This window comes from Salvelinus sp. IW2-2015, linkage group LG15 (genome assembly GCF_002910315.2).
Source record: "Salvelinus sp. IW2-2015 linkage group LG15, ASM291031v2, whole genome shotgun sequence".
Taxonomy (NCBI): Eukaryota; Metazoa; Chordata; class Actinopteri; order Salmoniformes; family Salmonidae; genus Salvelinus; species Salvelinus sp. IW2-2015.
The window spans coordinates 6,622,150-6,639,189 of record NC_036855.1 but is presented as its reverse complement, the minus strand read 5'-3'; the positions used below and the strand labels follow the sequence as shown (position 1 = coordinate 6,639,189).

The 17,040-nt window shown below is 45.5% G+C and overlaps 1 protein-coding gene across 1 annotated transcript in view; it reads left to right on the top strand.

Moving 5' to 3' along the window:
* Positions 1-17,040, top strand: part of LOC111973959 (multiple C2 and transmembrane domain-containing protein 1-like) — a 285,210-nt gene that overhangs the window by 183,690 nt on the left and 84,480 nt on the right.

Here is a 17,040-nt window from a genome sequence, read left to right as displayed (position 1 = left end):
ATGTCATAGGTCTGATAAAATATAAATAATGTTTGGTCCATCGCATGCTAGTGTAAAAACATGTGGGGAGTGCACTTGCAAGCCCGAAGACGCAGCCATCCGCAAAACTGATAACGAGAGAAAGCACGGGTGGCAGCCTATCCAGATATTGTGGGGTGCATGACTTTGGCTGCGAGGGATAAGTGGCCTAGGGGCACTTCACACAACATTAGATGGCAATCTGACAATGAGCGGAGGGAAAAATATGTTGGATATATACTATTGAAGCGAACCATCTTAGCGAAGACATCAGTCAAGAAGTTAAAGCTAGTCGGAAATGGATCTTCCAAATGGACAATGACCCAAGCATACTGCAAAGTGTCTTAACCCGTCCCTGGCCAACATCCAATTGAAATTGCAGAGCGCGAAATTCAGCTACAGAATATAAATTATTGAACTTTCATAAAATCACCAAGTGTAATACATCAAACTAAAGCTTAACTTCTTGTTAATCCAGCCACTGTGGTTCAGATTTCAAAAAGCTTGTCCTCTGGTTTCGCCCAGCCATATCAGTTTCTTGTTATACTCACAGACATAATTTTAAACAGTTTTAGAAACTTTAGAGTATTTTCTATCCAAATCTACAATTATTTTGCATATCCTAGTTTTCTGTGCCTTGAAGTAACAGGCAGTTTACTTTGGGCACGCTTTTCATTCCGGAACGTGAAAATACTGCCCCCTACCAAGAGAGGTTTAAGGAACAAGAAGTAAGGTATTGGAGTGGCCATCACAAAGCCCTGACCTCAATCCCATAGAAAAATTTGTGGCCAAAACTGAAAACGCGTGTGCAAGCAAGGAGGCCTACAAACCTGACTCAGTTTACACAGCTCTGTCAGGAGGAATGGGCCAAAATTCACCAACTTATTGTGGGAAGCTTGTGGAAGGCTACACAAAACGTTTGACCCAAGTTCAACAATTAAAGGCAATGCGCTACAATACTAATTGAGTGTATGTAAACTTCTGACCACTGGGAATGTGTTGGAAGAAATAAAAGTTGAAATATATCATTCCCTCTAACATTATTCTGATATTTCACATTCTTAAAAATACGTGGTGATCCTAACTGACCTAAGACAGGGAATTTTTACTAGGATTAAATGTCAGGAATTGTGAAAAACTGAGTTGAAATGTATTTGGCTAAGGTGTATGTACACTTTCGACTTCAACTGTATATAAAAAATGTATTCTCCTAATGAGAGTACAGAGCGTATTGCTATATTTGATCAAATAAAGGAAACCTTAAGACAGTGTGACCAAGAGGGGTGTGGTTTTAGGGGGGGACTGGAACTGTACAGTGGATTTTACTGTTGTTTGCACTGCTGAATAACCTCACCTGCGGTCAGCTACTTGTCTGTCTGGTCTATTAACTAAGTTTGAGCTTTCTGATATGTGGAGAGTAAGAAAAATGGAGGGCTATTAAATGGAATTTTGAGTCCTTGWGACAATGGTGGGAGGTTGGGAAGGCCCAAATACGTGAGTTTTTTTTAACCGTATACTGCTCTGTCTCATTTACATTACATTTAAGTMATTTAGCAGACGCTCTTATCTAGAGCGACTTACAAATTGGTGCATWCACCTTATGATATCCAGTGGAACCACCACTTTACAATAGTGCATCTAACTCTTTTAACTCTTAACTTCGTATTGAAGTTAAAAAGAACAGGACATCAAATCCATTGAATTGAAGTTGCTCACTCAGAATGACCTCGGACTAGTCATGAACTTACAGTACAGGAGACATGAACTGAGGTCGTTTTTACATGAAAGAGTGAAGGGTGACTTGATTAGGTCTCGCTTTGCTACCCTCAAAGATATGGATGCTCCTAGCGTTTTTTTTTACCTAGGGCATTTGACATTGCAACGCAAACAGATGTCTTCCTTCGTCTCCTTGATGGGAAGGTGACCACGGATGACGGTGAGATGCGCCAACATGCTGTGGATTTCTACTCTGCCCTCTACAAGGCGGAGGATTGTGATCCTCTGTGTGCTGAACAGTTGTTACATGGATTTCCTCAGTTGGGCCTTGAGCAGACAGCTGCTTTGGACTCTGACATTACTGACATCAGGCCGAGCCCCTGGCATCAATGGTTTACAATCTGATTTCTAGAAGCACTTTTGGAGKTCTATTGGGGGGGATTTTTATTAAGTGGTGTGTGTGTCTTTTCATGAGGGTTCTCTTCCTGTATCCTGTCAACATGGTGTGCTGTCATTGTTGCCATACCACAATCTTATTTTGAGGCCGATATTAAATTAATTTTCTACTGTAGGTAGCGTTACCTACCGCTAGTCGGCTGTACCTATGYCAAAACTCCGGTATTTTTCAGGCTATAGCTTGTTCTCCATTTCCATTTTTTTTTTTTATAGTGAACCAACATGTTTTCCCATGGCTGTCTTGTCTCTCTGCAGCAGACAAATATATGGTGAGCAATATGTTTGGAACAAAAAAATCGCAATAAAATCACAGTATCAAATCGCAAAACATATTGTATCGACACCTAAGTATCGTGATAATYCCTGGCAATTCCCAGCCCTAGTACAAACTGGACTTTAGCATAGTCTTTACACCCTGTGTTATAGCATGGCATGCTGCTGTGTGTTCAATCTGAAGACGCATACGCTCGGCTGTCACCACACCTGACCCAAACACCACTTTGTCCGATTATTACACAGGTTATTATGTGTGTGAGATATTGATATGAGCATTCTGCCTGTCTGTGTTAGCATTTAGCACTGCAGCTTGAAGACGCTGTAACTAGTGGGTTAAAGAAAGGTCTTCTTTACATTCTGAGATTCCTGGTGGAAAGTGTCTAACTTTATGGCTGTGTCCCCAGAGGACCATGAGATATGGGTCCCTTCTTGTCTCTCTCTCTCTCTCTCTCTCTCTCTCTCTCTCTCTCTCTCTCTCTCTCTCTCTCTCTCTCTCTCTCTCTCTCTCTCTCTCTCTCTCTCTCTCTCTCTTCTCCTCTCTCTCTCTCTCTCTCTCTCTCTCTCTCTCTCTCTCTCTTCTCTCTCTCTCTCTCTCTCCTCTCTCTCTCTCTCCTCTCTCTCTCTCTCTCTCTCTCTCTCTCTCTCTCTCTCTCTCTCTCTCTCTCTCTCTCTCTCTCTCTCTCTCTCTCTCTCTCTCTCTCTCTCTCTCTCTCTCTCTTCTCTCTCTTCTTTCTCTCTCTCTCTCTCTCCTCTCTCTCTCTCTCTCTCTCTCTCTCTCTCTCTCTCTCTTCTCTCTCTCTCTCTCTCTTCTCTCTCTCTCTCGATGTGTAACAATGTGCAAAAGGAAGTGTATCTCAGCTCCCACCTCATTTTGTGGGCCACGTGCAAGTAGCCTGTCTTTTCTTGAGAGCCAGGTTTGCCTATGGTGGCTTTCTCAATAGCAAGGCTATACTCACTGAGTCTGTACATAGTCAAAGATTTCCTTTATTTTGGGTCAGTCACAGTGGTCCGCTTTTCTGCCACTGTGTGTTCTCTGTTTAGGGCCACATAGCATTCTAGTTTTGCTCTGTTTTTTTGTTAATTATTTCAATGTGTAATTCTTTCCAGCCCTAACCCTTACCATAACCCTATCCTGTAACTCTAACCCAAACCTAACCCCTAACCCTAAACCACTATAACCTCTTACCCTACACACACACACACACACACCACACACACACACAGACACACACACGCACACACACACACACACACACACACACACACACACACACACACACACACACACACACCACACACACACACCAACAACAACTAACCACACAACACCCACACACACACACACACACACACACACACACACAGTAATGTAATCCCTCTCTGTGTTAGATTAGTGTGCAGACAGATCCAGTCTAGTGAGCTAACAGGTACAAACCCTCTCTTACTCCCTCCAGTTTGTTCTTCCGCTCTCCTTCTCTCCGTATCTGTGCGCCTCATCCATTAGCGCCAACTGCGATTAGAGACGTGTGTGTGAGGTAACTGAGCCCCCCCATCACACACCACCACAGCACCCCCACCCAGCCCCGGTAGAGAACCAGCCACCGCTGCAGCATTGGCACAGTGGGCTGGGCTGGAGTTACCTCCCGTCCCGCGCCACGGGTGGTGTGTGTGTTGGTGGGGGGGTAAGCTTCTGCTTCCTCTCTACCTGAACACCTGCAAGCTGAGACCCACCCACTCCCCCATCCCCTCCTTGTTTCTCCTCTCTCCACCACTCTCATCCCCCCTTCCCTCTCTGCCTGTGAGCTGGGGCCATTGTGGGGGTTGGTGGTGTTGAGTTCTGTTTAGTGGCTCATGCCAGATCTCCCCGCGGCCCCTGAAAGACAAGGCTGTTATTACTCCAGGGACCGCAGGCCTCAGCAACTCTTCCTCCAAACAAATTTGCTGTAACTTTATATGCAATTGGGCCTTGAATTGGGAGCAAATAGAGCAGGCTTTGTGATGCCCAGAAGGGTGAGGAAGGTAGGAGACGGGGGTTGTTTGGAAGGCAGTGGAAATGATACCGGGCTCTTTTATTTGGGGCAAAGTAGGACTCTTATCAGTGGGAGAGCCCCAGACAAGGGAGTTACTTCTGCAGGAAACTGGAGCACCTATCACCTGCTTTGCATTTAGATCAAAATAAAAAAAGAGAAGAACCTATGCACACACACACTCCTCTCCAGGTCCGTGTAAATTGCTCCTTTGACACTTGAGAAAGCTAGCTAACTTTGACCATCAGAAGTCTGCATTTTATTGTAACTTTATTTGACTAGGCAAGTCCGTTAAGAACAAATTCTTATTTACAATTTACACCGGCCAAACCCGGACAACCTGGGCCAATTGTGTGCCGCCCTATGGGACTCCCAATCACGGCYGGATGTGATACAGCCTGGAATCAAACCAGAGACTGTTGTGATGCCTCTTGTACTGCGATGCAGTGCCTTAGACTGCTGCGCCACTCGGGAGCCCTCTCCTGAATTTTTGCCCTAGAGCAATGGACAGCTTGAAATAGATCAACTATAAATGTTTTACTACCTTTCTAACTGAAAAAATGAGGGAAAGTGAAATACAATGACAAGTTGATTCAGAGGACACTGTGGAGTCTGGGGATTGATTTTCATAGACAGGACATCTGCAGATGGGGATGTGTTAATCAATTATCTCTGTTTTATTCTCATTCATGGACACGGTCGCTATTACAGGACATTTTGACCATTTGTGGGTGTCTTTGGTTAAGTGTCTATTACAGAKTGCTTGTTGTTATGGACATATTTGGTTCTATGTTTTGGATGTGATGTCCAACTTCTTCTTACTAAACATAAAACAGCTCTTTGTCTCCCCAGCAGGGGGCAGTCTAGTACCACAGAATGGGACTGTCCTGTCCAGCCAAATAGGACACTATAGGCTTCCTGTCAGAACATGACTTGTTCTTTATTTGCTATCTGGTAACGGACGGCTAGTATCTGGATGGATATCCATGTAGTAAAGATAAAGCCAACTTAACTCTGAAATCCAAACGTCAGTTGACTTCTGGAGAGGGGAGTTAGACTAGTACACGCTCAACGTACGCCAAAGCACTTCATTACGTTCCCCAAGAGCTCCACATCCGAGCCGTAAAGCCGAGCAGCGGACCACTGTTTAGTAAACCACATAATGCCAAAACTATAAAGCCCCAATCTTCCACCTTCATCAAAATTTAATAGATGAATGAAACACCCATCTGTTCCTGATCGGATTATATTCCTAAATCTGTGTCTTGTGTGCTTTTGATAAGGGAATGCCTTTTTTAAGTTATGAATATTATTCATTGTGTTGAAATCTAATGTATATGGATTGACTACATATAAATGAAATAATCATTGAGAGTTTAACATGACTATCTGTATGTTTCCACTGTCTAGTAGTTTGTAGAAATAACCAAATGTTTTTTTGAATACTTCAAGTTTGCCTTTTTGCTTTTTACAAATGGAATGTTTTATGTCATGTTCAATGTGAACATATTCTCTTAAAAAACAATAATTATGCAATGGAGGTAAGTACCTAAAAGTATTTTCAAAAGTTTTTCATTGAAGTACATTTTCCTTACCTTATTTTGTATTCAGTGCTATTTTGTTATGGCCGGTTTGCTTTCATTTGGAAACAACCCAAATATCTATTAGGTAGACCATATGCTCTGAGATGCCATCATTGACTTGATGTTAAAGCTGATACAGCTTCCATTTTGACATTCTTTCACATGAAAAATAATGTAAAAATTATTTTAATCATTATAACATCATTTGTTAACGTAAATCAAATAAATGACTTAATAGCATCTTACACTGATGCCGTGTTGAGGGTGAGTTTAGTAGATAAAGGAAACAATGGATTACTCTCCTTTCAGTGTGCGACAAATAGGAGATGATCCTTAGCATTGTATTATACTTAGCACTTATACCTATACTACCAGGAATAAACTAGAGGGGGTTTATGGGATTAAAAAAAWAKATATATTTAACCTTTATTAAAACTAGGCAAGTCAGTTAAGAACAAATTCTTATTTACAATGACGGCCTACCACGGCCAAACCATCCCCTAACCCGGACGACGCTGGGCCAATTGTGCGCCGCCCTATGGGACTCCCGATCACGGATGGTTGTGATACAGCCCGGGATCGAACCAGGGTCTGCAGTGACCCTCTAGCACTRCGATGTAGTGCCTTAGACAGCTGCATGTTTGGAATGCAAACATGCACGCACACGCACACACACRCAAATGCACACACACACAAACACAATCTATACCATGAGAGGTTGGTTGAGTTCTCAGAATCAGGAGGATGTCAAAACAGAAGATAAGGAAGGGATGGAGCAAGCTGTGTGTCTCTAAGTCTAGCCTGCCGCCCAAAACACCAGCCTGTGAGCTGTGTGTGTGTAGCTCTGAAAATACCTGTGTTTACACACACACACATACACACACACAAAGCACATACACTGTATAGCCACACGCCTGAGATTCTGTAAATGTTTTTTTTCCTTTCTCCAGTCACAGACCTCCATGGCTGATTCCCTCTCCTTCCTCCCCAGGCAGAGATAGTCTCAGTAGGGAAGCGATGGGGGGGGGGTCTCCCGGTCCTGGGGAAAGGTCCCGGCGCTGCAGTCTTCTCTCCCCAGCCGAGGAGCTGTGAGACAGGGCAGGCTTGGCCTCTGATGGGCCGGGGTGTCGGGTTCCTCTAGCTGTCAGTCACAGCCGCGCCCAGAGCTAGAATAACTAAATGGGGAGGGATAAGGTGGACGACAGGTTAAATAACCCCAGGCAGGGGAAACTAGACGGACACAGACAGACACACCACACACGCACACACATGCACACACACACACACACACCAGAGACGCACACACACACAGACACACACACCACACACCAGAGACACACACACACCCCAGAGATGCACACACACACACAGACACACACACACACCACACACACACACCACACACCAGATACGCAACACACAACACAGACACAGACACAGACACAGACACCGACACCACACAACCACACACAAGACACACACACCACCAAAGACCACACACACACACACACCACACACACCACACACCACACACACACACACAACACAAACACACACACACCAGAGATGCAAACACACCACACCACACACCACAGATACTCACACACCACACACCCGACACGCACACACCGGAAACACACCACAACCACACCACCAGAGACGCACACACACACACCACAGACCAGAGACGCACACACACCACAGACCAGAGATGCACACACACACAAACACACACACACACCACACACACACACCAGCCGGACACTGCAAAGGAAGGAGCTGTAGTCATGTCTTACTCTATATCATGCCTTTGTAGGAGAACGTTAATGTATAGCAGACGTTCAACCAGGTTGGTTTAGACGTTTTTCTATACTGTATGTGTGAAGGTAAAGTACAATTCAAAAGTTTGGACACACCTACTCATTCCAGGGTTTGTCTTTATTTTTACTGATTTCAACATTACAGAATAGGAGTGAGGACATCAAAACTATGAAATAACACGGAATCATGTAGTAACCAAAAAAGTGTTAAACAAATCAAAATATATTTTATATTTGAAATTCTTTAAAGTAGCCCCCCTTTGCCTTGATGACAGCTTTGCAYACTGTTGGCATTCTCTCAACCAGCCTCAGCAGGAAAGCGTGTCCAACAATCTTGAAGGAATCCCTACATGTTCTGAGCACTTGTTGGCTGCTTTTCCTTCACTCTGCGGTCCAATTAATCTCAATTGGGTTGATGTCGGGTGATTGTGGAGGCAGCACTTGATCAAATAGCCCTTACACAGCCTGGAGGTGTGTTTTGGTTCATTGTCTTGTTGATAAACAAATGATAGTACCAYTAAGCGCAAACCAGATGGGATGGCGCTTTTCTGCAGAATGCTGTGGTAGCCATGCTGGTTAAGTGTGCCTTGAATTCTAAATAAATCACGGACAGTGTTACCAACAAAGCACCCCCACACCATCACACCTCCTCCTCCATGCTTCACGGTGCGAACCACACATGCRGAGATCATCCGTTCACCTACTCTGCATCTCACAAAGACACAGGAACCATAAATCTCAATTTTGGACTTGTCAGACCAAAGTACAGATTTCCACCGGTCTAATGTCCATTGCTCGTGTTTCTTGGCCCAAGCAAGTTTCTTCTTATTATTGGTGTCCTTTAGTAGTGGTTTCTTTTCAGCAATTCGACCATGAAGGCCTGATTCACACAGTCTCATCTGAACAGTTGATGTTGAGATGTGTCTGTTACTTGAACTCTGTGAAGCATTTATTTGGGCTGCAATTTCTGAGGCTGCTAACTCTCATGAACTTCTCTTCTTCAGCAGAGGTAACTCTGGGTCTTCCYTTCCTGTGTCGGTCCTCATGAGAGACAGTTTCATCATAGCGTTTGATGGTTTTTGCGACTGCACTGTCAAAGTTGTTGAAATTTGACGCATTGACTGACCTTCATGTCTTAAAGTAATGATTGACTGTCATTTCTCTTTGCCTATTTCAGCTGTTCTCGTCATAATATGGACTTGGTCTTTTACCAAATAGGGTTATCTTCTGTATACCACCCCTACCTTGTCACAACCCAACTGATTGGCTCAAATGCATTAAGAAGGAAAGAAATTCCACAAATTAACTTTTACCTTTTTGGTTACTACATGATTCCATATGTATTATTTCATAGTTTTGATGTATTCTCTATTATTCTACAATGTAGAGTATAGTAAAAATAAAGAAAAACCAAGGACTGAGTAGGTGTGTCCAAACTTTTGACTGGTACTGTATATTTTGGTACAGCTCATGAATAGACAAAAAATAACTAAATTGTATTTGTTTGGAGAAGTAAATTTTTCCTGTTTTGCTGAAATACACAGGGCTCAGTATGATATGGTCTGTTTGCTGAAATACACAGGGCTCAGTATGATATGGTCTGTTTGCTGAAATACACGGGGCTAGTATGATATGGTCTTTGGTGAATTACACAGGGCTCAGTATGATATGGTCTGTTTGCTGAATATCTCAGGGCTTCAGTTTTGATATGGCTGTTTGCTGAAATACACAGGGCTAGTATGATATGGTCTGTTTGCTAAAATACACAGGGTCGTTGATTGGTATCTGTTTGCTGAAATACCCAGGGCTCAGTATGATTGGTGTTTGCTGAATACACAGGGTCAGTATGATTGTCTTTTGCTGAAATACACAGGGCTCAGTATGATATGGTCTGTTATTGCTGAAATACACAGGGTCAGTATGATATGGTCTGTTATTGCTGAAATACACAGGGCTCAGTATGATATGGTCTGTTTGCTGAAATACACAGGGCTCAGTAATGATACATGGTCTGTTTCTGAAATACAACAGGGCTCAGTATGATATGGTCTGTTTGCTGAAATACACGGGCTCAGTGATGATATGGTCTGTTTGCTGAAATACACAGGGCTCAGTATGGTATTCATGTTTGTCTGCAGTGCTTCAGTTGTAAAACCAAAGGAGTCCATTGTTCTATCTGTGGTGGTGGTACGGTAGCAGTAGATTGAGTGGAGTGCGGTTCCGCGTTTTGTTCTGGCGTTAGACCTCTGTGTCTAGATGGAGTGCTAGAGAGGAACGCTAACAGACATGCTGAGCTCCCACTCAGCCAGTTATGTGTAGCTCTCACTCAGCCAGTATGGTGTCAGCTCTACTCAGCCAGTATGGTGTCAGCTCACGACTCAGCCAGTATAGTGTCAGCTCTAAACATCAGCAGTTATAGTGTCCAGCTCTCACTCAGCCAGTATATGTGTCAGCTCTCATCAGCCAGTATAGTGTCAGCTCTCACTCAGCAGTATGTGTCAGCTCACCAGCCAGTATAGTGTCAGCTCTACACTCAGCAGTATAGTGGTCAGCTCTCACTCAGCCCAGTATACGCTGTCAGCTCTCATCAGCAGTATAGTGTCAGCTCTCACTCAGCCAGTATAGTGTGAGCTCTCACTCAGCATATAGTGGTCAGCTCACTGTCGACAGTATAGTGTAGCTCTCACTCAGCCAGTATAGTGGTCAGCTCTCACTCAGCCAGTATGGTGTCAGCTCTCACTCAGCAGATAGATCGTCAGCTCTCACTCAGCGTATAGTGTGAGCTCTCATCAGCCAGTATGGTGTCGCTCTACTCGCCAGTAATGTGGCTCTCACTCAGCTCGTATAGTGTCAGCTCTCACTCAGCCAGTTATAGTGTCAGACTCTCACTCAGCCAGTATAGTGTCAGCGCTCCACGCTCAGCCAGTATAGTGTCAGCTCTCACTCGCCAGTATAGTGTAGCTCTCACTCAGCCAGTAATACGTGTCAGCTCCTACTCAGCCAGTATAGTGTGTCAGCTCTCACTCAGCCAGTATACGTGGTCAGCTCTCACTCAGGCCAGTATAGTGTAGCTCTCACTCAGCCAGTTATAGTTCAGCGCTCACTCAGCCAGTATAGTGTCAGCTATCTCACTCAGCCAGTATGGTGTCAGCTCTCACTCAGCCAGTATAGTGTCAGCTTCATCGCCCAGTATAGTGTGTAGCTTATCCCAGCCAGTATAAGTGTCAAGCTCTCAAACTCAGGTCCAGTAATAAGTTGGTGTCAGCTCAACTCAGCCAGTATAGTGTCAGCTTCTTACCCTCAACCAGCCCGTATAGTGTCAGCTCCACTCAGCCAGTATAGTGTCTAGCTCACACTCAGCCAGTATAGTGTCAGCTCTCACATCAGCCAGTATAAGTGTCAGCTTCCTCACTCGCCAGTACGGTGTCAGCTCACACTCAGCCCACAGTATAGTGTCAGCTCTCACTCAGCCAGTATGGTGTCAGCTCTCACTCAGCCAGTATAGTGTAAGTTCAAGCTTCACTTCAGCCAGTATAGTGTCAGCTCACACTCAGCCAGTATGTTCAGCTCTCACTTCTCAGCCAGTATAGTGTCAGCTCAGCACTAAGCCAGTATAGTGTCAGCTCTCACTCAGCCAGTATAGTGTGTCAGCTCTCACTCAGCCAGTATAGTGGTCAGCGCTACACTCAGCCAGTATAGTGTCAGCTTCATCACTCAGCTAGTGTATGGTCTGGTCAGCTCTCACTCAGCAGTAATAGTGGTGTCAGCTCATACTCAGCCAGTATAGTGTAGCTCCACTCAGCAGTATATTGATCTACTGCGTAGTGCGCTCTCATCAGCCGTATAGTGTCGCTCTCACTCAGCCAAGTAGTGGTGTCATCTCACTCAGCCAGTTAGTGTCAGCTCACACTCAGCAGTATATAGTTCGTCACTAGCGTATATGTCCTCTACTCAGCCAGTATAGTGTAGCTCAATACCACCGAGTAAAGTCAAGCACTCAGCCATATAGTGTCAGCTCTCACTCAGCCAGTATGGTGTCAGCTTCACTCAGCCCTGTACTAGTGGTCAGCTTGCACCAGCCAGTATACTGTGGTAGCTTCTCTACTCAGCCAGTTGTGTTAGCCATAGTATGTCAGCTCCACTCAGCAGTATGTGTTCACTCACACCAGCAGTATAGTGCAGCTCTCACTCAGCCAGTATGGTGGTCAGCTCTCACTCAGCCAGTATACGGTGGTCAGCTATCACTCACCGTATGTCAGCACTCAACCTTAGTGTCAGCTCAATCACTCAGCCAGTAACGTGTCAGCTTCTCACTCAGCCAGTATAGTGTCGCCTCAACCAGCGCATAGCAGCTCGCTCAGTCCGTATCTTCAGCTCGTCAGCAGTTTCAGCCACTCAGAGTATAGTGTCAGCTCTCACCCCTTGTCAGCAGTCCATCTCAGCCTCATCAAGTCAGCTCCAGCTCAGCCAGTATGTGTCAGCTCTCACCAGCCCAGTCAACTGGTGCTCAGCTCTCACACTCAGCCAGTATAGTTAGTCAGCTCTTCACTCAGCCAGTATAGTGTCAGCCTCTCCCTAGCAGATGTTGTATCAGCTCTCACCAGCCAAGTTAAGTGCTCCAGCTCTATACTCAGCGTATAGTGTCAGCTCTCACTCAGTCCAGTATGGTGTCAGCTCACCTCAGCCAGTAAGTGTGGTCTCATAGATAGTAGCCTCACCTCAGCAGTTAGTTGTCCAGCTCTACACTCAGGCCAGTAATAGTGTCAGCTCTCACTCAGCAGTATACGTGTCAGCTCTCACTTCAAGCAGTATAGTCGTCCAGCTTCCCCCCCCACTCAGCAGTCCGCACAGTGTCAGCTCGTCACTACAGCCAGCTATAGTGTCAGCTCTCACGTCAAGCGCAAGTCATGTGGTCAGCTCTATCAGATCAGTAATAGTGTGTCAGCTCTCATCACCAGTATAGTGTCAAGCTCTCATCAGCCATGTATAGTGTCAGCTCTCATCAGCCGTATAGTGTAGCTTCTCACTCAAGCCCAGTATAGTGTAGCTCTCACTCAGCCAGTATAGTGTCAGCTCTCACTCAGCCAGTATAGTGTGGCTCTCACTCAGCCGTTATAGTTCAGCCCTCCCTCAGCCCAGTATGGTGTCAGCTCTCACTCAGCCAGTATAGTGTCAGCTCTCACTCTCAGCCAGTATAGTGTCAGCTCTCACTCAGCCAGTATTAGTGTCAGCTCTCACTCAGCCAGTATAGTGTCAGCTCTCACCTCAGCCAGTTATAGTGTCAGCTCTCACTCAGCCAGTATCGCAGTGTCAGCTCACTCAGCCAGTTATAGTTGTCAGCTCTCACTCAGCCAGTATAGTCGTCAGCTTCACTCAGCCAGTATAGTGTCCAGCTCCAACTCAGGCCAGTATAGTGTCAGCTCTCACTCAGCCAGTATAGTGTCAGCTCTCACTCAGCCGTTAGTGTCAGCTCTCACTCAGCCAGTATAAGTGGTCAGCTCTACTCAGCAGTATAGTGTCAGCTCTCACTCAGCCAGTATAGTGTCCGCTCTCACTCAGCCAGTATAGTGTCAAGCTCTCACTCAGCCAGTATGGTGTCAGCTCACACTCAGCCAGTATGGTGTCAGCTTCACCTCACCGTATGGTGTCCTCTCACTCAGCCAGTATGGTTCAGCTCACACTCGCAGTATGGTGTCAGCTCACACTCAGCCAGTATAGTGTCAGCTCTCACTCAGCCAGTATAGTGTCAGCTCTCACTCAGCCAGTATAGTGTGAGCTCTCACTCAGCCAGTATAGTGTAGCCCTCACTCAGCCAGTTATGGTGTCAGCTCTCACTCAGCCAGTATAGTGTCAGCTCTCACTCAGCCAGTATAGTGTCATCTCACTCAGCGTTGTGGTCAGCTCCACTCAGCAGTATAGCTGTCAGTCTCATCAGCCAGTATAGTGTCAGCTCTCACTCAGCCAGTATAAGCTGTCTGTCAGCCGCTCTCACTCAGCCAGTATAGTGTCAGCTGTTCTCAGCCAGTATAGTGTCACGCTCTCACTCAGCCAGTATAGTGTCAGCTCTCACTCAGCCAGTATATCGTGTCAGCTCTCACTCAGCCAGTATAGTGTAGCTCTCACTCAGCCAGTATAGTGTAGCTCTCACTCAGCCAGTTATAGTGTCAGCTCTCACTCAGCAGTCTAGTGTCAGCTCTCACTCAGCCAGTATAGTGTCAGCTCTCATCAGCCAGTATAGTGTCAGCTGTCACTCAGCAGTGTAGTGTCAGCTCTCACTAGCCAGTATAGTGTCAGCTCTCACTCAGCCACGTATAGTGTCAGCTCTCACTCAGCCAGTATAGTGTCAACTCTCACTCAGCCAGTTAGTGGTCAACTCTCACTCAGCAGTATAGTGTCAGCTCTCACTCGCCAGTTCTGTCAGCTCTACTCAGCCAGTTAGTGTCACTCTCACTCAGCCAGTATAGTGTCGCTCTCATCAGCCAGTATGGTGTCAGCTCACACTCAGCCAGTATGTGTCAGCTCAACTCAGCCAGTATGGTGTCAGCTCTCACTCAGCCAGTATGTGTCAGCTCACACTCAGCCAGTATGGTGTCAGCTCACATCAGCCAGTATAGTGTCAGCTCTCACTCAGCCAGTATAGTGTCAGCTCTCACTCAGCCAGTATAGTGTGAGCTCTCACTCAGCCAGTATAGTGTCAAGCCCTCACTCAGCCAGTATGGTGTCAGCTCTCACTCAGCCAGTATAGTGTCAGCTCTCACTCAGCCAGTATAGTGTCAGCTCTCACTCAGCAGTATAGTGTCAGCTCTCACTCAGCCAGTATAGTGTCAGCTCTCACTCAGCCAGTATAGTGTCAGCTCTCACTCAGCCAGTAATAGTGTCAGCTCTTCACTCAGCCAGTATACGTGTCAGCTCTCATCACGCAGTATGTGTCAAGCTGTCACTCAGCGTATAAACGTGGTCAGCTCTCACTCAGCCAGTATAGTGTCAGCTCTCACTCAGCCAGTATAGTGTCAGCTCTCACTCAGCCAGTATAGTGTCAGCTCTCACTCAGTCAGTATAGTGTCAGCTCACGTAAGGATATTGAAATATTAAGACAGTTACTGGATTTTGCTTGTAAGTACTCCTGAATTATTGAAGATTATTCTTCCAATTCCCTTAACAGACCTTTATTAAAGACAGAGAAAGAGGTAGAAACATTTTTTTATATCTTAGCTGTGGTGCTAAATTATACATGAATTTCTATGTGTGTGCGCCTGGCATGCGTGAGCGTGTGTGCATTGGGTTCTGGGGCTTTAAGGTGTAGGATGATGATCCACGGGGAGAGAAAGAGAGTCCAGTACAGTACAACACACCTGATCCAGCACACTAGTGTTAGGGCAGGGGTTGTAGAGGGAGGCAGCAGGAGGACAGGGAGTGGCTTTGTAGGTCAGTAGGGGGGAAGATGTTGAAGCTTTTTTTCATCAAGTCCTATAGTCTGTTAATACGGAGGACAGAGAGGGTGAGGACTTACACATCCACTATGTATCCACCAACTCCTCAGATGTTCCATGAGAGGCTTGGGAACATCTCTCATCATCAGCACTTTCCTGGATTAAAATGTACTTTATTCAACCAAACGTATAGCTTTATCATGGATATATCATCATTGACTGTACAAGGTGTGACCACCCAATGTATCAGCTGTTTAGKGTTTTAAAACCATATTTTCATTGTCAGTGAAAGTTTACCTTTAAAACTATAGCGATATATTATAAATGCATTTGTTGCAGATGTAATTCATTTTGAAAACCCATTTCTCCCATCCCATATTTCAAGACTTTTTCTATGGACTTGAAATAATGAACGTTTGCATCCTTGAGTGTGATTAATATGCATTGTCGGAAAATATGTTAATGTATAAGATATTTTCACATAGATTGCATTTTTTTCACATTTCAGTTATGTCTTTTCTACATTGATCTTCTTCATCAAAAATAGGGATGTCGGAGGATGTTTTTAACATTTTGTGAAATTATGAGATAGAAAGAGAAATAGGTCATATTTTTTATCTGTACTTTATCTATACTTTCACAAAAGTGAACTATCAACCATTTAGTGTTAGTGAATTATGTCTCCTTAAGCATTTCATTTTCATAGGATCGTGATAATTTATGTTCGGGTTGTAAAAGACTCGGTACTACGCAGGTTTGGGGGCGCTCAGTTCTGGAATTATGTTTTTTTTGTTAGGATGAGATATAAGGTGTAGAGAGGGGAGCAATGGAACAGCTGACTATGGACGTGGAATAGGGTATGGTTCGGAGTGCATCGGGGCCTCGTGCGGGATTTCCAACAATCTTGTATCGAATACTCCACTGAGTCCTAGAGGACTCACACTGCCTGCGTTTCATTCTCAATCCATATTTTCTCAAGTCTTGAATCATAAGGTTTTGTCCCAGTTCACACTCTACAAGTTGCTCCACGCCCGATCTTCCATTCCCAATGGAGGTTGTGCATGACACACAGGATGTCGTCACAGGGCCACTCTGAGTCAGCTTTCTGGTTGTCGCGGGCCAACCAAATTAGGTTAAAATGGACCTTGCACCTTCACACCTGGGACAGGCCCACCCTGGGGACGCTGGGACGAGCCACACCATGGGAGCGCTAACCTGGTCACCCACTCCAAGATGCCCCTAACTGTCACCCCACTCCAAGTCCCTAACGCCTGTCACCCCATCAAGACTGCCCTAACCTGGTCCACCCCACTCCAAGATGCCCCTAAACCCTGGTCACCCACTCCAGAGATGCCCTAAAACCCGGTCACCCCACTCCAAGATGCCCTAACCTGTCACCCCAATCCAAGATGCCCCTAACCTGTACCCCACTCCAAGATGCCCCTAACCTGTCACCCCACTCCAAGATGCCCTAACCCTGTCACCTCCAATCCAGATGCCTAACCCTGTACTCCCCATCCAAGATGCCCCTAATCCGCTGTCACCCCACTCCAAGATGCCCCTAACCCTGTCACCACTCCAAGATGCCCCTAACCCTGTTCACCCCCAAAAAAAACCTTTCAAGATGCCCCTAACCCTGTCACCCACTCCAAGATGCCCTAACCCTGTCACCCACTCCAAGATGCCCCTAACCCTGTCACCCCACTCAAGATGT